Below are 16569 nucleotides of genomic sequence, written 5' to 3' on the forward strand. Positions count from 1 at the left end.
TTTTTCTCCCAATATTCCATGTGGGGTTTTCCTTCACCTTTGCAACCTCATTATGGGGAGGCGAAGATTTATCACTCCTGGGAAGGAGAAGGCGTGGCCTGTCAAGAACAGTGATTTGCAATCCTAGGTGCCCTTTAGAGTCTCCCAGGGAGCTATAAAAAAGGCTGGTGTCTGGGATCCGCTCCAGACTAATTAAATCAGAATTGGGGGGATGTGCCCAAAGATGATTATAAAAGTACCACAGGTGTAATACTTTTCCTTTTTTGCCCTACAGTCAAGGTTGAGAACAATAGATCTAGTAAAATTAAAGAAAAAAAGACTCGTCAACTTCAAGTGAGCATCTTATTTCTGAAAATCTTGCATATTCCAACCCAAACTTTCAGAACTCAAGGACGATTATCTACTTATCTGTAATTGGAAGAGCCAGAGGTTAGCTTTAGTCTTGACAGTGCGATTTTGTGATTTAGTCTAATATTTATTGAGCATCTACTTTCTGTGAGGAAGTTATAATCACAGAAACACTTCTTGGAAACTTGTTTGCTTGTTGTTTACGTTGGGGGCAGAAAGAAGGGGTCCAGGGAGGTTGTGGGAGTGTGGGTTCCAGTGGGAAGGAGACTGTGCTCTCAAATTGGGGAACTGAGTAGCAGTCCATAAAGGGACCATGTTTTTGTCTTCCGAGGTAGCAAGGTTTAGGAAAGACAAGCAAAGGTGCAGGGGCCAGGAGCTGGCTGACAGGTGGGAGCCTTCAGCATTTCCAGGCCTGAAGGGGAGGGAGTGAGTCCCAGTGAAGGGATCTGTTCTGGGAGGGTTGCTTGAATGCAGCTCTGAACTTCTCAAGACAAATGCAGCCAGCCCCACCTGGACTCTGTTTCATATAATTCTCATTAAGTTCCTGCCTCATGAGTCCAAGAGTCCTCAGTAACACAGAAATTAGAAGAGAGCCAAGTGACAGAGACTGAATTTGGGGATTAGCTTGTACATGTAGGAAGCAGTTGAGACCCTAATTCTGGTTTGGAAAGCTAGTTAGTAATCCAGTAATTTAACCAAGTGAATGATGTACTGGTGTAACTACTATCAGTCTCTTGGCACTCAGCCTGTAAGACTCACCACCATTGGAGCATCTGACAGCAGCATAGGAAATGTAAGGACATCATTCATATATACACTTATCCATGGTATTAAATCAAGCAGCACCTCCTGAGCGCCTACCCATGGTCAGGCACTGTTCTAGGACAGGAGAGACTGACTTCTAACAACAGCTAGAGCAGTGATGGAGAAGTGTCAAGCCCCTGCACTAGACTCCACTGGCTCCAGACCCAAGAAGCACATCTTTCAGAGGATCACCTGGAAATGTATTGTGCTGATAAGGTCCCTGCCTTAAATCCATTTCTTGGGGCTGGTGCTATGGCATAGCAGGTAAAGCCACTGTCTGTAGCGCTGGCATCCCATATGGGCCCGAGTTCCAGGCCTGGCTGCTCCTCTTCTGATCCAGCTCTTGTTTATGGCCTGGGAAAGCAGTAGAAGACGATCCAAGTCCTTGGGCCCCTGCACCCAGGTGGGAGACCTGGAAAAAGCTCCAGGCTCGTGACTTCAGATCCGCTCAGTTCCAGCCATTGTGGGCCATTTGGGGAGAGGACCAGCAGATGGAAAATATTTCTCTCTTTCTGTCTGTCTGTCTCTCTCTCTGTAACTCTGCCTTTCAAATAAATAAATAAATCTTTAAAAAATTCATTTCTTAAAGGAACTTCATAAAATCACATTTTGAAGAATGCTTTTAATTTATGGTAAAACCATGATAAAAGGAAATGATTTAAGTATGCCATAATGGAACTAGATAAGAATTTGACAGTAGCTTGCCACATAACATCCTGACATTAGTTTCAAAATTTCTGTTGTCATTTTCTTTGATGTAGAGCTGTAACTTTTGCACCCTGGAGGAAGGGATGCTACTGTCATAATGTAGGAGAGTGAAGGGGCATTTTCTCACAGAGAGGAATGGCCTCCAAAATAAGATTTTTGTTCATTCAAAAATATGCTTGTTCCTCTGCATCCGCAGGGGTTGATTCCAGGAGTCCTTGCAGATACCACAATCTGCAGGTGCTCATGTCCCATATAGAAAATGCTGTAGTATTTATCTTTAACTTAAGCAACCCTCTCATAAACTTCAAATCATCCCTGGATTACTGATTATTATTATTATTTTAAGATTTATTTACTTACTTGAGAGTCAAAGTTACAGAGACAGGGAGAGACAGAGAGAAAGGTCTTCCATCCACTGGTTCACTTCCTAAATGGCCACAATGGTAGAAGCTGGGCTGAGCTGAAGCCAAGAGCCAGGAGCTTCTTCTGAGTCTCCCATGTGGATGCAGGGGCCCAAGCACTAGAGTCATCTTCCACTGCTTTCTCAAGCCATTAGCAGGGAGCTTGATAGGAAATGGAGCAGCTGGGACTTGAACTGTGCCATATGGGATGCCAGCACCACAAGTGGAGGCTTAACCTACTACACCACAGCATTGGCCCCGATTACTTAATATTTACATTGTATTACCAATTACTTATTATTTACATTGTATTACCACTACAATGTAAATCCTATGCACACAGTTGTCATACTTGTTTGTTTAGGGAATAATGATAACAAGTCTTCTGTTCTTGTTCAGTACAGATGCAATTGTCCTTCCTGAATATTTTCGATTCCTGGTTGGCTGAACCTGTGGAGGAGGAGGACCAGCTGTACATTTCTTGAGTGACTGTCTCTTGAATTTATAGGGCTAGGTGTCAGGAAGTCCAAAAATAACCACGGAATCTCTGTCCTCAAGGTGATCATACTTTCACAGAGATGTGAGCACACACGTCAACAGTAACAATGGTATTTAACATATTTACCAGGAGGTTTGAGTCTTCCTGTGGAATCTTCCACAAACGACCCTGTTGTTCTCAAAGAAAAGGATTTGACTTCCTTCCAAATTCTAGCCTGAATAGTTGTGACTTGTATGCCTTTGTGTGTGCATGCCTTCACACTCGTTCTTCACGTACAAAGAATTCTCTCCTGGGATGTGCTGAGGAGGAAGAAGGAAGAACCCATAGCTATTTTCCTAATGGTTTCCTGGTGTACACATACGCAGAAATTTAACACAGCACAGGCTGTGAGGGAAGGAAAATTCATCAAATGTATCTGCTGTCTTCTGGCTCAAAAAGTAAAGCAATATCAACGGATGTGGGAGTTCAGAACAAGCCTTGGGTCCAGTGAAATGAATTAAACCACACGACTCCTTGGAACAGAGATCTCATACGAGTTTCCCAATAGCTTTCAGGGGAGCCTTGAAACAAACAGATTTAGCACCTGGGGTTTCTTGTTGGGTTGGCCTTGCTTTTCTCACATCCAGTACTCTTGCTAAAATCTTTGAACACAGAAAGTTAAACCGGAGCCCAGGAGGAGGCAAGTATCCAAGAACATATGGACGCGTAAGAGGTCAGCCTGTTCCTCTTTGTCTCTGTCATCATGAACATCCTTTCCGTCTTGATGTGTGGCAGGTGACCTTCAGCTGAGCCGCAAGGGCCTGTCACTCTTGTGTTTGACGGCTGTGGAGAATGATCTGAACAGAGCAACAGTTGCAAGCTCCAGGGGCAGGCTAGTTGGCTAATTCCGGTTTTTGAGACAAGAAGGGTGTGTGTGATAATCCTGGGGAAGGCAGTTTCCAGTAACAGGTATTTCATTGTTGCTCAGCCTCATTGGGAACCAGACTGAGGTAGGTCCCAGCAGAGAGAGATGTCTGGGTGAGGCACAGAGGTGGTTGGCATTTATTTAGAGATATGCAGAGTTGCCTTTTTAAGTGATATTTTGAAAGGCATTGGGAAGGAGCAGGGATGGTTCCCTTTGTCCCCCCTGTTTTTGATGTACAGAAGCTTACCTCATTCTTGTGGGTGATGGTCCTGAATGCTGAAGGCTTTTTGGACATCTGTAGAGTGACACAGAGGCATTAATGCGGCCTCATAGGCAAGGAGAGATGTGCGATGATGCCCGCTTTCAGGTAACCCTAGCTTCTCTAGCCCCAGCGTTGTCAAGCCTCAGACCTCATCCTGCATCTGGTGTGTGTCTTAAACTTTAAGGAACCTGAATTTAGGAGATGATCTAAAAAGGACAGAAAACAAGTGGCCCTTTTGCTCCAAGGTCAGAGTTCTGCTGCATCTGAGCCACTGCTTTGATAGCCAGGACACAGCTCAGCCAGATCTATAATGTCTGAGAGTGAGCCTTGCTCTGAATTTGACTTTTTTGCTTGGGAGGACCAGTGGTTACCATCAGGTCTCTAATTTCTTGGGGAGGGATTTCATGTATAAACATATATCTAATGTAAAAACCTAATATTCAGGCTTTCCAGATTCTGCTCTGGCCTATGACAATGGCCTTTTTTTTTTTTTTTGAATAAAAGAACAAGGAAAGGCAAAGCAATGGTTGTAAGAAGAAATTTCATAGGAATTATCATAGCAGTGATACAGATGGGCTGGGTCACAGCACTTTGTGTGTCCGAGACCTTCTGGAAGGCCCTTGATATCAGAACTGAATTCCAATAGAGCTGGGTGGACTGGGGAGGCTATTTGCTCCCTGTTTCGGGCCAGAGGACCCTGTAATGATCAAAGACATATGCTTTATATCTTGTGCTCTCCAGAATTTCTGGGCGTGCTTTCCTCTGATATGCCTGTTTTGATATTTTATCACTCTGGCAGCCCCAACAAGTGCTTCCTCATGGAGAGCTGGAATCCCAGCAATTTAATTTAAAGATCTATTTTCTATCTTGCGTCGGTTTTGGTTCTTTTTTTAATGGATCCTTTCCAGAGGTGCACATGCTTTCACAGCGTGGTGAGTCAGCGTGGATACGCTAGTCTGATGATGGTCTCACTGCTGCAGAGTACCTTGGAGCCTTTGCACTGAGAGTCAGGACATTCAACCCCTTCTGCCAGGAACCTGCTCTTGGACATTGGACAAGTCACTTCCGCTGCCTGCACTTCATGTCCCTCATCTCTAATGTGAGAGAATCAGACTACCCAATCGCTAAGACTTCCCCCAGTGCTGATGATTGTATTCAATCATTTCCTAAACATACCATATTTCCGGGGCCGGCACTGTGGCGTAGTGGGTGAAGCCACCGCCTGCAGTTCTGCCATCCCGGATGGGCGCCTGTTCGTGTCCCGGCTGCTCTGCTCCCCATCCAGCTCTCTCTGCTATGGCCTGGGAAAACAGTGGAAGATGGCCCAAGTGCTTGGGCCCCTGCACCCATGTGGGAGACCTGGAGGAAGCTCCTGGCCCCTGGCTTTGGATTGGCCCAGCTCCAGCTGTTGCGGCCAACCGGGGAGTATACCAGTGGATGGAAGACTTTTCTCTCTCTCTGCCTCTGCCTCTGTGAAACTCTGTGCCTTTCAAACAAATAAATAAATATTTAAAAAAAAATACCCTTCTCCGACAATGAGTCTGTGCTTATGGGTGGTATCTGGCCAATAAAGATGTCAATGGAATCCAATCATAGAGATTGCCATGGAAGGTTTCCTTCAGGAGGCGCTAATGTCTTAATCGCCTGTACAACCTCTGTCTCTCCCAGCAGTGATGCATCTCTTCTGTGGAAGTGGGAACCAGAGTCCAGTGGGGAGTGGACTTTATTTGCAGTGGGCAGCAGGCGCGGAGTGGAGAAGTCAGGATTCCCGGATTCTATAGACAACCAGCACCAAGCTCTTTCCAGTCACCCCTCTGCTGCCATAGGCAATCTATTGAAATGCCTCCGTGCTTCCAGAAAGGAAACAAATGCATGTGAGAGGGAGGTTATATTATAAATATTTTATCAATATATCCCTTTAAAAAAGAGGCACTGACCAGGAGCCTGAGGCAGAGTTTCCTCAGCAAACTGAGCTGAACAAGACAGAGCAGTCTACTGGAAAAGCAAACGTGCTTTCCTAAGCGAGTCCCTAGTGAGGTCTGTGGGATTGTAGATGTCTTTTTACTGGCCACCAGGCAGGGTTGGGTGGTCAGGATGTGGCTTGGAAGATGCAGTCAAGAAAGAATTAAGACTCGCTATGCATTTTCCCTCTCTGTGTTGCAGGACGTAGACACAAGCCCCAGCGAGTGTGTTCCCGGGAGCACTGAACTGCCGTCAGCATGGGAGAGTGGCAAATGGTCCTTTATACCCTGGTCTTTAGAGTCTCCAGGGATCCCCCTGAATGTGACAGAAGAACGTTGGCCCAGTTAATCAGAGGGTCCCAAATGCCCTACCTGGGTGAACCTGGAGAAAGCAATTAACTTTGTTTTAAAGCTTTAAAAGGTCTTAAATTGACTCATGAAAATTGTATGTGATTACAGGGGCAAATATGATATTTTGATACATGTATACAATGTGTAGGATCAAGTCAAGGCAATTAGCATGTCAAGCATTTGTCACTTTTTTGTGTTGGGATCATCAAAGTCCGGTCTTCTAGCCATTTTGAAATATGCACTAAATTAGCTGGCGCCGCAGCTCACTAGGCTAATCCTCTGCCTTGCGGCGCCAGCACACCGGGTTCTAGTCCTGGTTGGGGCGCCGGATTCTGTCCCAGTTGCCCCTCTTCCAGGCCAGCTCTCTGCTGTGGCCCGGGAGTGCAGTGGAAGATGGCCCAAGTGCTTGGGCCCTGCACCCCGTGGGAGACCAGGAGAAGTACCTGGCTCCTGCCATTGGACTAGCACGGTGTGCCGGTCGCAGCGCGCCAGCCGCGGTGGCCATTGGAGGGTGAACCAACAGCAAAGGAAGACCTTTCTCTCTGTTTCTCTCTCTCACTGTCCACTCTGCCTGTCAAAAAAAAAAAATGCACTAAATTACTGTTAACCATGGTCACCTTACTGTGCTATACAACACTAGAACTTAATCCTTCTATCCTGTATTTCTGTACCTGCAGTTAACTTCTTTTGACTTTTAAGCTTGTATTAACAATTAATATATAATATTAATATAATATTATATATTGCATCATCACATTAATATTACTGCAATTACTATGACTAGTACTATAATGCACTATTAATGTAATATATGTTGTATTATACAATATGTGTATATAATATTTATTATACAAATGTTAATTTTAGATTAATATTATATTATATAACACAATTATTGTGTAATAATCACATAAATGTTAATGAATAATATAAAGGAGAATTTAACCTGGCATAATGAACAGCATGTGGGAAAACCCCAGTGTGAGCTGCTGTGTGGTGCGGTCCAAGGTTGATGATGGAATAAACAGTGGTGTCATGAGCAGCTGTGCTGCAGCCAACTGCCTACTGGGTCACCTCCTTCAGAGCACACGGAGGCCCTGTCCCCAGTGTATTAGTTAGCCAGGGCTTCTACAACAAAGTGCACACTCCATGCTGGGGGGCTTCAACAATAGAACTGCACTTTCCAATAGTGCTGGAGGCCAGAGTCCAAGACGAGGGTTCCTGCAGGGTTGGCTTCCTCTGAGGCCTCTCTCCGTGGCTTGCAGAAGGCTGCCTCCTCGTCTCCTCACAAGGACCTCCCTCTGTACCCCCTATGTTCCTGTTACCTCTATGTGTCCTAGTATCTTGTTAGAAGGACCTTGCTTAGGCTGGATTAGCACCCACCCTAACCACCCAACTGTAATGCCATCATCTTTTCTTTTTTTTAATTAATTAATTAATTTGAAAGACAGAGTTATAGAGAGGCAGAGGCAGAGAGAGAGAGAGAGAGAGAGAGAGAGAGAGAGATTCTTCTATCTGCCAGTTCACTCCCCAAATGGCCGCAATGGCTGGAGCTGCAATGATCTGAAGCCAGGAGCCAGGAGTTTCTTCTGGGTCTCCCATGCAGGTGCAGGGGTCCAAGGACTTGAGCCATCTTCTACTGCTTTCCCAGACCATAGCAGAGAGCTGGATTGGAAGTGGAGCAGCCGGGACTCAAACCAGAGCCCATATGGGATATGGGTGTTGCAGGCAGTGGCTGCAACTACACTCCGTAGTGCCGACCTCATGCCATGATCTTTTTAAAGGCCTTATCTCCACAGCTACATTCTGAGGTGCTAGAGTTAGGACCTCATTACAGGAATGTGGTGGGAGAACATATTAAGTCCCTAACACCCAGGAACTCACTGAGCTTTCACAGGGAGTAAAATCACTCAGCCACGTGGATCTTTGCAGTGGGCTCCCAGGTGACCCACATGCGATTCCATGTTCAAGGCCGTTCCTTGCCCTCCTTCCCTTTTGCTGGAAGTAAGAGTTAAGCTAACCCCTCCATTTTGACAAACCAATACCTCTTCTTTCTTAGCAAAGACTCTTTACCCGTGACCACTCAGGGGGTTCTAATGGAGGAAGCTTAAGTCCTCCGCTTTCCCAGGTGAGGCCCTGAGCATTTGGGAGCTACTTAGAACCACCCTCTAGAGTGGCTTCTAGACACTAAAGCTCCTGCTGGCCTGTGTGAGGCCTGAGACGGGATGTCAGTAGCACCTGGGGGCTACTGCAGTCTCCTTCTTCCCCCATTGCAGCACTGGCCCTGCAGGCTAAGTCCAGAACTTGGCACTCTCTGCCAGTTGTTTGCAACACCAGACATGACCATAACCCAAACTCTCCTCTCCTCCTCTTTTTTTATTGCTCATCTTCCCATTCCCACATCTCTGGTGACAGTGGGTCAGTCAATGTTTAACCTATCGAAAATTAATATTTACCAAACTAGCAGTGATATCAAAGGTGCTCAGAGTTTGATTTTTTTTGTCTGTTTGTTAGGACATGATCACTCTCCTGGTGGACTTAGAACATTGCTTCTCAGGAATATGACTGTGCTGTACCTCTTTGGCTACTGCCTCATGCATGGAAACACTCCAACATGTTTTGAAGAGAACAATGTAACTTTGTAAAAAAATAGTTATTTACTTATTTATTTGAAAGTCAGAGCTACAGAAAGGGGTGGGGAAAGAGAGAAAGAGATATATCTTCCATCTGCTGATTTACCCCCCAATGGCCAGGTCTGAGCCAGGCTGAAGGCAGAAGCCAGGAGCTTTATCCAGGTCTCCCACATGGGTACAGGGGTCCAAGAACTTGGGCCATCTACTACTGCTTTCCCAGGCCATTAGCAGGGAGCTGGATCAGAAGTGATGCTGGTGTCACATGCAGCTGCTTTACCTACTACTCCACAGTGCCTCAACAATGAAACTCTTTTTTTTTTTTTTTTTTTGATAGGCAGAGTGGACAGTGAGACAGAGAGAAAGGTCTTCCTTTTTCGGTTGGTTCACCCTCCAATGGCCGCTGCGGCCGGCGCACCATGCTGATCCGAAGCCAGGAGCCAGGTGCTTCTCCTGGTCTCCCTTGCAGGTGCAGGGCCCAAGCACTTGGGCCATCCTCCACTGCACTCCTGGGCCACAGCAGAGAGCTGGACAGGAAGAGGGGCAACCGGGACAGAATCCGGCGCTCTGACCGGGACTAGAACCCGATGTGCCAGCGCCACAGGCGGAGGATTAGCCTATTGAGCCGCGGCGCCGGCCAACAATGAAACTCTTAAGAGCAATATTACTCTCTGAGAGGTTAGGATGATAGATATCTTCAAAAAAGGCAGGATGTTTTCCCAATGACTGGGTCAGTGTGCGCCACCGTAGGGGTGATGCAATCTGAACAACTGTGCTTAGCCGTGGGTATAGTTTATTTTAAAATAAAGCAAAACAAAGCAAACAGCAGCCCACATTTGACTTGTTTTGATGCTAAGATATAAACCAGAAATATATTAATTGACTAAATACCTAAGTAAAATGTACCCCTTTATCAACTAAATATAATTTTATCATCTTTCTCTGTTTTTAAAAATACTTTTTTTCTCTTGTGGCTTTACATTTGGAAGTCCCATCTTGGGTTCTTGCACTGGTATTCAAATTTCTGAAATTCACTGATGCTAATGCCTGCCTGCCTGCCTGCCTTCCTTCCTTCCTTTCTTCCTTCCTTTTCTTCAGATTTATATTTGAAAGGCAGAATTACAGAGAAGCAGAGAAAGAGAGGTCTTCCATCTGCTGGTTCATTCCCCAAATGGCCGCAATGGCTGGAACTGTGCTGATCCAAAGCCAGGAGTCAGGAGCTTCTTCCGGATCTCCCATGTGGGTGCAGGGGCCAAGAACTTCGATCATCTTCTACTGCTTTCCCAGGACATAGCAGAGACCTGGATTGGAAGCGTGGCAGCTGGGATTTAAACCGGCACCTATATGGGATGCTGGCACTGCAGGAGGTGGCTTTACTCGCTACAGCACAGCGCTGGTCCCCTTCAAGCTTTCTTAAAGAAGTGGGGGCAGTGGATCTGACCCCTGTTCTAGTCTTTCTTGCTCTCATTCCCCCCCCCCCTCTCTGCCATCAGAGAAAGAAGGCAGTGCTAAGGAGACTGCATGTACATTGGTTTCCCTTCTCTGGGACCTCCGTTATGCATCTTTCTGTTCAGTAGAAACAGGAAATAAAGATTGGGTATAGATGTGAAACTTGTACTCATTTATTCAATAAACATTTAATAATCACCTGCTATGTGTGAGCCGTGATGTCAGGTTAGGGCACTGCAGAGATGAGAAACCACAATCCCTGCCCTCAAGAAGCCCTCAGTATACCAGGGAGCAGAAGTACAACCGAGTCTTTCCTGTATGCTGAGGCACTGGAAACACATTTACAGGGCTAAGGGGGACTGAGGAGGAGCCTGTGTCTCCGCACAATGAGAAGGAAGGTAGAGGCATTGGAACTCAGAGTGAAAGATGAGGAGAGCTTGGGCAACTGGGGAGGGGGACAGTTCAGAGCTAGGCTGCCCACAATGGCAGCCATGGCCTCACGTGGCTATTTAGAGTTAAATGAACTAAGATGAAAACTTTACCTTCTCAGTTGATCTGGCTACACTTCAAGAGCATAATAGCCATGTGTGGCTATCACATTGGACAGCACAGACATAGACTGTTGCCACCACTTTAGAAAGTTCTAGTGGACAGAAGTGCACTGGAGGGAGAACAGCACCAGGACACGGAAGTCCACATGACCTTTGAAGAACAATGCAAATCTAATCATCAGAAGGTATTAATTGCAGAACTTTGTTTTAAAAAATAGAAATTTCTCCTCCTCCCTGGTAGGTGTCTACAGATGCTAGCAAATTTACTGGACATTCTGGGAAATTTCAACACAGTGGCCTGACAGTAGCACTTCTCTTAGTAGCTGAAGCTCTATAAACTGCCTGAATTACAATAAGAATTCGCTTTCCCCCAGAACAACTTTTTGGAACAATATTTTAAAAGGAAGGAAAAATCTCCTTTGAAAGATTTTAAATTGTAAGCATCCATCCTAATCCTTAAGGCGAAGACTCGGACGTTGAGTCATCAGCCAGATTATCTCTCTGTACTTATAGCAATGGAAACTGGGTTTTTCTGCTGCAGAACTCAGGCCCCTTCCTCAGATGGGTTCAGGCAATAGAAAAGCCATGCCTATAGCTCCCAAGGGTACAACACGATACAGCTGTCACCATGGTGACTTGCCAGCATGAGGTAGACCCTCAGTGACTGCTCCAGCCACCCCTGTTCTGAATGTGAAGGCCTCTCCATGAGGGACACCAGAGCTTCTGTAGATCAAGGGTTCTCAAAGTGAACCCCAGGCTCACAGCATCACATGGGAACGTCTTAGAAATGAACCTCTTGGTCCCAGCCTAGAACTGCTGAATCAGGAGCTCTGCATTTTAACTGGCCCTCTGAGGGTTCCTGATGCACATAAGTTTGACGATCTCTGTTCTACCCTAAAGTATTTTAACAGTCGAAATGCAGTTAAAAAGAAAACTAGTAGATCAATGAGAGAAAGAGGGCAAACAACAATGCAGAATAGTAATAAATAGAGAGGAAAGCCACAATAGCTCCTGTGGTGCTGAATTAGAGTCAGAGATATTTGTATAAAATCATACTTGTTTGAATACAGGGGTATTCAAAAAGTTCGTGGAAATGAATATTATGCAAGAATTATGCATGGATTCCTAGGGGTTTTTTTTGTGCTGAAAGAAACTTTTAATTCCATTTTCCCACCAACTTTCCGAAGCATCATTGTATATGTATATGTAGGCAAGTAGAAATATAGCCTATGGAGATGTGGGTCTGTCTTGTTTAATATCAGAAATATATTTCCCACTTCTGTCCACTGAGAGAACCTTAATGCGGCAACACATCAGAAGCAATGAGAACATCCGGCAACCAAATTCCAGTTTCTAATTATTGCCCAATAAAAGGAACTTAGGGCTCCTGGGAAAATGGAAGATTCTAGGGAAAACAGAAAAATAAATAAGATAAACTCAAAGTATCTTGTAGATTTAGAGAGCAAAGAAGGGCTAAGGAAACAAAAAAAAAAAAATGAGGGTTTGTCAAAAGGACCCTGGAACCAACACAGAAGCTAGAACATAGCTAGAACAATGGCCAGAGCTAGAACATAGTTGATAATGATTGTATTATATTAGAACCCAAAGAAGAAAATAAATTTCCATGGGTTTATGTTGATTTAAATAAATCAATGAATAAAATTAACAAGTAAGGAAAAGGGACAAAATTTCTTACAAAAGAAATCAAAATAATGCATGTAGACTATTCTCCCTCTAGGAGATGGAGCTTGATTCCCCTTCCTCTGGGTGTTGGCTGGACTTTGTGATTCACTGCTGATGAGCACAGCGTGGAGCGGGACAGGGTCTCCTCGTGGAGTAACCCTGCAGGCACCACCTTAACCACATGATGAAGTTCAGCACTGCGAGTAACATCACGGATCCCTGATGTGACGAGGAGGCCAGCACACCACTGTGGTCTTCCAAACCCAGAGTCCCAGTCTAAGCACACAAACCCATCATCAAATAGACCTGCTCTGGGGAGGGGGGTGGATATTCTGCAAATTATCTGACCAGCACTCCTCATAAGTGTCAGGGTCAGGAAAAACTAAGACAGAAAAACTACCCCAGAGCAGGGGAGGCTAAGGAGACATGATGATCAGATGCAGTGTGGCTCCTGGATTGGATCCTGGAATACAGAAAGAGTGGTAGTGTGGTTGGTGCTGTGGCACAGTGGACTGGGCTGCCACTTCCAAGCCAGCTCCCTGTGCGTGGGCAGGCAACAGAAAATGGCCCAAGTACTTGGCTCACTGCCACCCATGTGGGAGACCCAGATGGAGTTCCTGGCTCCTGCCTTTGGCCTGGGCCAGCCCCAGCCATTGTGTTCACTTGGGGAGCAAACCAGTAGTTGGAAGATTCTCTCTCTCCCTCTCCTCTCTCTCTCTCTTTCTCTGCCCTTTAAATACATAAACAAACAAACAAATTTTTAAAATCCCAGGAAAAATAATGTTAGTAGGAAAACCTCTAAAACCCAAGTAATGTCTGCAGTTTGGTAATTATCTTTGGTAATTTCTCAGTTTTGGTCCCTGAACCATGGTTATGTGAGATGCCAGTATTAGGGAAGACTGAGTGTAGGTATACAGAGCTCTTTGTACATTTACCGTGTTCTTGTAAGTCTAAAGTTATCTGTAAATAAAAATTTATTAACAAAATATTGGTGAAGATAAGACGGTTGGGAAAGGCCCAATATTATCTGCTACCTCGACATATGAAAAACCTGGGAGGCCCTTGCATGGCCTAACTGCAAGTTGCCGTGCCCCCTCTGCTCCTGCATGTAGCACCCCCTGCTCAACAATGCTCCCTACCCAGGGGGCAGGCACAGCTCAGTTTCCCACCAGCCTGTGCATCTACAATTATTCAATATGCCAGTCATATCCTCCCGAGAAAATCAAGGGGCACCCCTCCCTCTTAACCCTATGGAGCCTGTGTCCCACAACCCTGGTTGTTCTCCCTGTCCCATAGGAAACCCCATGTGGCAAGTACCATCCTCCTGTCCCAGGCTGTGAGCACCTACTAATCTATCTATCTCATGTGTGCAGGGTTGAGTGTTGAGCATTGGGCTACCCCATAGTCTAGCATGGGATCAAATAGGAGGTGATTAAAACAGGTGCCTGTTCCTTGCCTCTGGATCCCCATGTGCTCAGAGACCTGTCTCCCCATGGCTGCTCTCTTATCCGAGTGAGGAGTCCTGAGCAGCGAAAGGACAATGTCTCTGTGAGAGTCAGAGAGGAGGAAGTGGGACATGGGATGAGAAGACAAAGAGAGGCAAAGAAGGATGAAGAGGAAGAAACACATACTCGTGCAGCCTAAGGGAGGCTCAGGGTGGGCCAAAGGACTTCAGGCAGTCCAGACCACCTGATCAGGCAACAGGCACTGAGATGAGTGTCACAAGCTTGGGGTCAGGTCCCCCTCATCCCATGGAGCTGTGTGGCCTTGGTCAAGTCCTCTGACCTCTCAGAGTCTGTGCTCATCTATTCTCAACCATGGTGAGGCTAATAGGACCTATGTGGCTCACACTTAGCCTACAGGGTGAGCATCAAATGTAAAATTATGCATGAGAGTAGAGAAAGTGTAGGATAGCATGCCTTTTATAAACATATGGCACACATCACTTTAAGGGGTAAGGGGATCGCTAGAAAGTATCGGAGTAAGGAGTGGCTTCTGTTCTCAAGTCAGTTGTAATGCAGTGGGAAGGACCAGCACATACACAGGCCCCTTGGCACAGGCATAAACCAAAAGCTGAAAGAGATTTTTAAAAGGATTTTGTTTATTTATTTGAGAGGTAGAGTTACAGACAGTGAGAGGGAGAGGAAGAGAGAGAGAGAGAAAGGTCTTCCTTCCGCTGACTTACTCCCCAAATGGCCACAACAGCCAGAGCTGCATCGATCTGAAGCCAGGAACCAGGAGTTTTCTCCAGGTCTCCCAAGTAGGTGCAGGGGCCCAAGCACTTGGGCCATTTTCTACTGGTTTCCCAGGCGATAGCTGAGAGCTGGGTTGGAAGAGGAGCAGCCGGGACTAGAACCGGTGCCCATATGGGATGCCAGTGCCACAGGCGGAGGATTAATCCACTGCGCCACAGTGCCACCCCAAGATTTTTTTTAAACAGATTGATTTTATTTATTTGAAATAGTTATGGAGAGAAGTAGAGACAGAGAGAGAGAGAGAGAGGTCTTTCATTTGCTGGTTCACTCCCCAGATGACCACAACAGCCAAAGCTGGGTCAATCCAAAGCCATTGGGTACACGGGCCCAAGCACTTGGGCCATCCTCAGCTGCTTTCCCAGGCACATTAGCAGGGAGCTGAATTGGAAATGGAGCAGCCAGGACTTGAACTGGCACCCATATGGGATGCTGGTGCTACAGACAGGAGCTTTAATCCTCTGTGCCAGCCCCCAACAGGGAAGATGTGACCTAGGGGTAGATCCAGAGTCCACAGAGGAGATGTGATACAAAGCAGACCTTGAAGCATGAGTGTATAGAAAATGGGATATGACAGCCATGGTTTGGGTTAAAAAATGCTGATTCAAATGTGCTTTTGCTTACTAGCTCTGTGATCTGGGGCAAGTTTGACTCCTTAGGGAACTTAATCACCTCATTTCAGAAGCAGATAACAGTATCCATGATCGTGAGAATCAAATGGGAAACAGCAGTGAAAGTGTCTCACAGAGTGCCTGGCACATAGTAGGTGCTCAGTTAGTGTTGGCTGAGTCTGAAGTATTTATTGTCACAAGGCCTGAACCAGGCTTCCCTGTACTGGGGTGGGATCCAGGGAGTGGATCAGGTACTTGACCCAATCCTGGAGAGTTCTGGACATCACTAGGCATGCTCTGAAATGTTTCCCTTTGACTGCTTTTTATGCTGTGAGCCACAGAGCCTTCAGGTCCACCTTATGGAGAGGGCCTGGCATGGACAGCTTAGCACCCAGTGATTACAAAATGAGACAGCTGGGTAGCCTCCTTCAGGGGCCTTTATCTCTGGGGTCTGAGCAGTACGAGTGGCTCTCAGTTTGTGGCCTAGAAGTTTTTGCACAAGGACGCACAGCTGGCTCGAGTGGCTTGCTACTCAACAAGTGGGGCTCTGAAGTCAATGCATCAACCTGAGCTCCTGGCCAACACCCACCTGCTCCACTGTCAGCAGATGGCACCTCTATTCTTCCAGTGGCTTGGATCCAAACATAGGAGTTGACTTGGCTCCTGTCTTCTCCTCATCTTCTCTCACCTGCCATCCCACCTGTCAGGAAATCCTGTTGGCCCCACCTTTGGAATATGGCCAAGACTGTCTCCTTCTCACCACCCCCAGTGCTGCCCCTGACGACCAGACTCCATCACCTGTCGCCTGTATCATTTTTACCCATATCCCCCACTGCACAGCCTCTCATAGTAGGGCAGATCCTCCTGAAGCTTAGATCATTTCAGTCCTCTGCCTAGAAATCCTTTGAGTAGTCCCATTTCACTCAGCAACAGCTACTGTGCCTCTGATGCCCCGGGAGGCTCCATGTGACCACCGGACCTGATTCTTCTTCCTTCTGACTTCACCTCCAGCTACTCCCATCCTCAGGGTCCTGCCCCTGTGACACTGACCCCTTCCTCTCTCCTGAGGGCCTTGGTGCTGGCTGCCCCTCTGTGGGGAAGATTTGTCCTCTAGGCATCCTCATGCCTCCAAAACTTTGCTCAAGCGTTGCCTTC

General features: G+C 46.3%; 1 long non-coding RNA gene across 6 annotated transcripts in view; it reads left to right on the forward strand.

Moving 5' to 3' along the window:
• Positions 1-16569, forward strand: part of LOC149125399 (uncharacterized) — an 85807-nt gene that overhangs the window by 63270 nt on the left and 5968 nt on the right. For 3 of the 6 annotated variants that reach the window (XR_016210443.1, XR_016210448.1, XR_016210447.1), the window contains one exon: positions 2666-5446. The exons of the other annotated variants lie outside the window; for them this stretch is intronic. This is a non-coding gene — a long non-coding RNA (uncharacterized LOC149125399). Of the gene's footprint in view, positions 1-2665; positions 5447-16569 lie in introns of those variants that run through there. 6 annotated transcript variants of the gene reach the window in all.

Source organism: Oryctolagus cuniculus, chromosome 7 (assembly GCF_051225735.1).
Source record: "Oryctolagus cuniculus isolate XC-2025 breed Fujian yellow rabbit chromosome 7, ASM5122573v1, whole genome shotgun sequence".
NCBI classification, from domain to species: Eukaryota; Metazoa; Chordata; class Mammalia; order Lagomorpha; family Leporidae; genus Oryctolagus; species Oryctolagus cuniculus.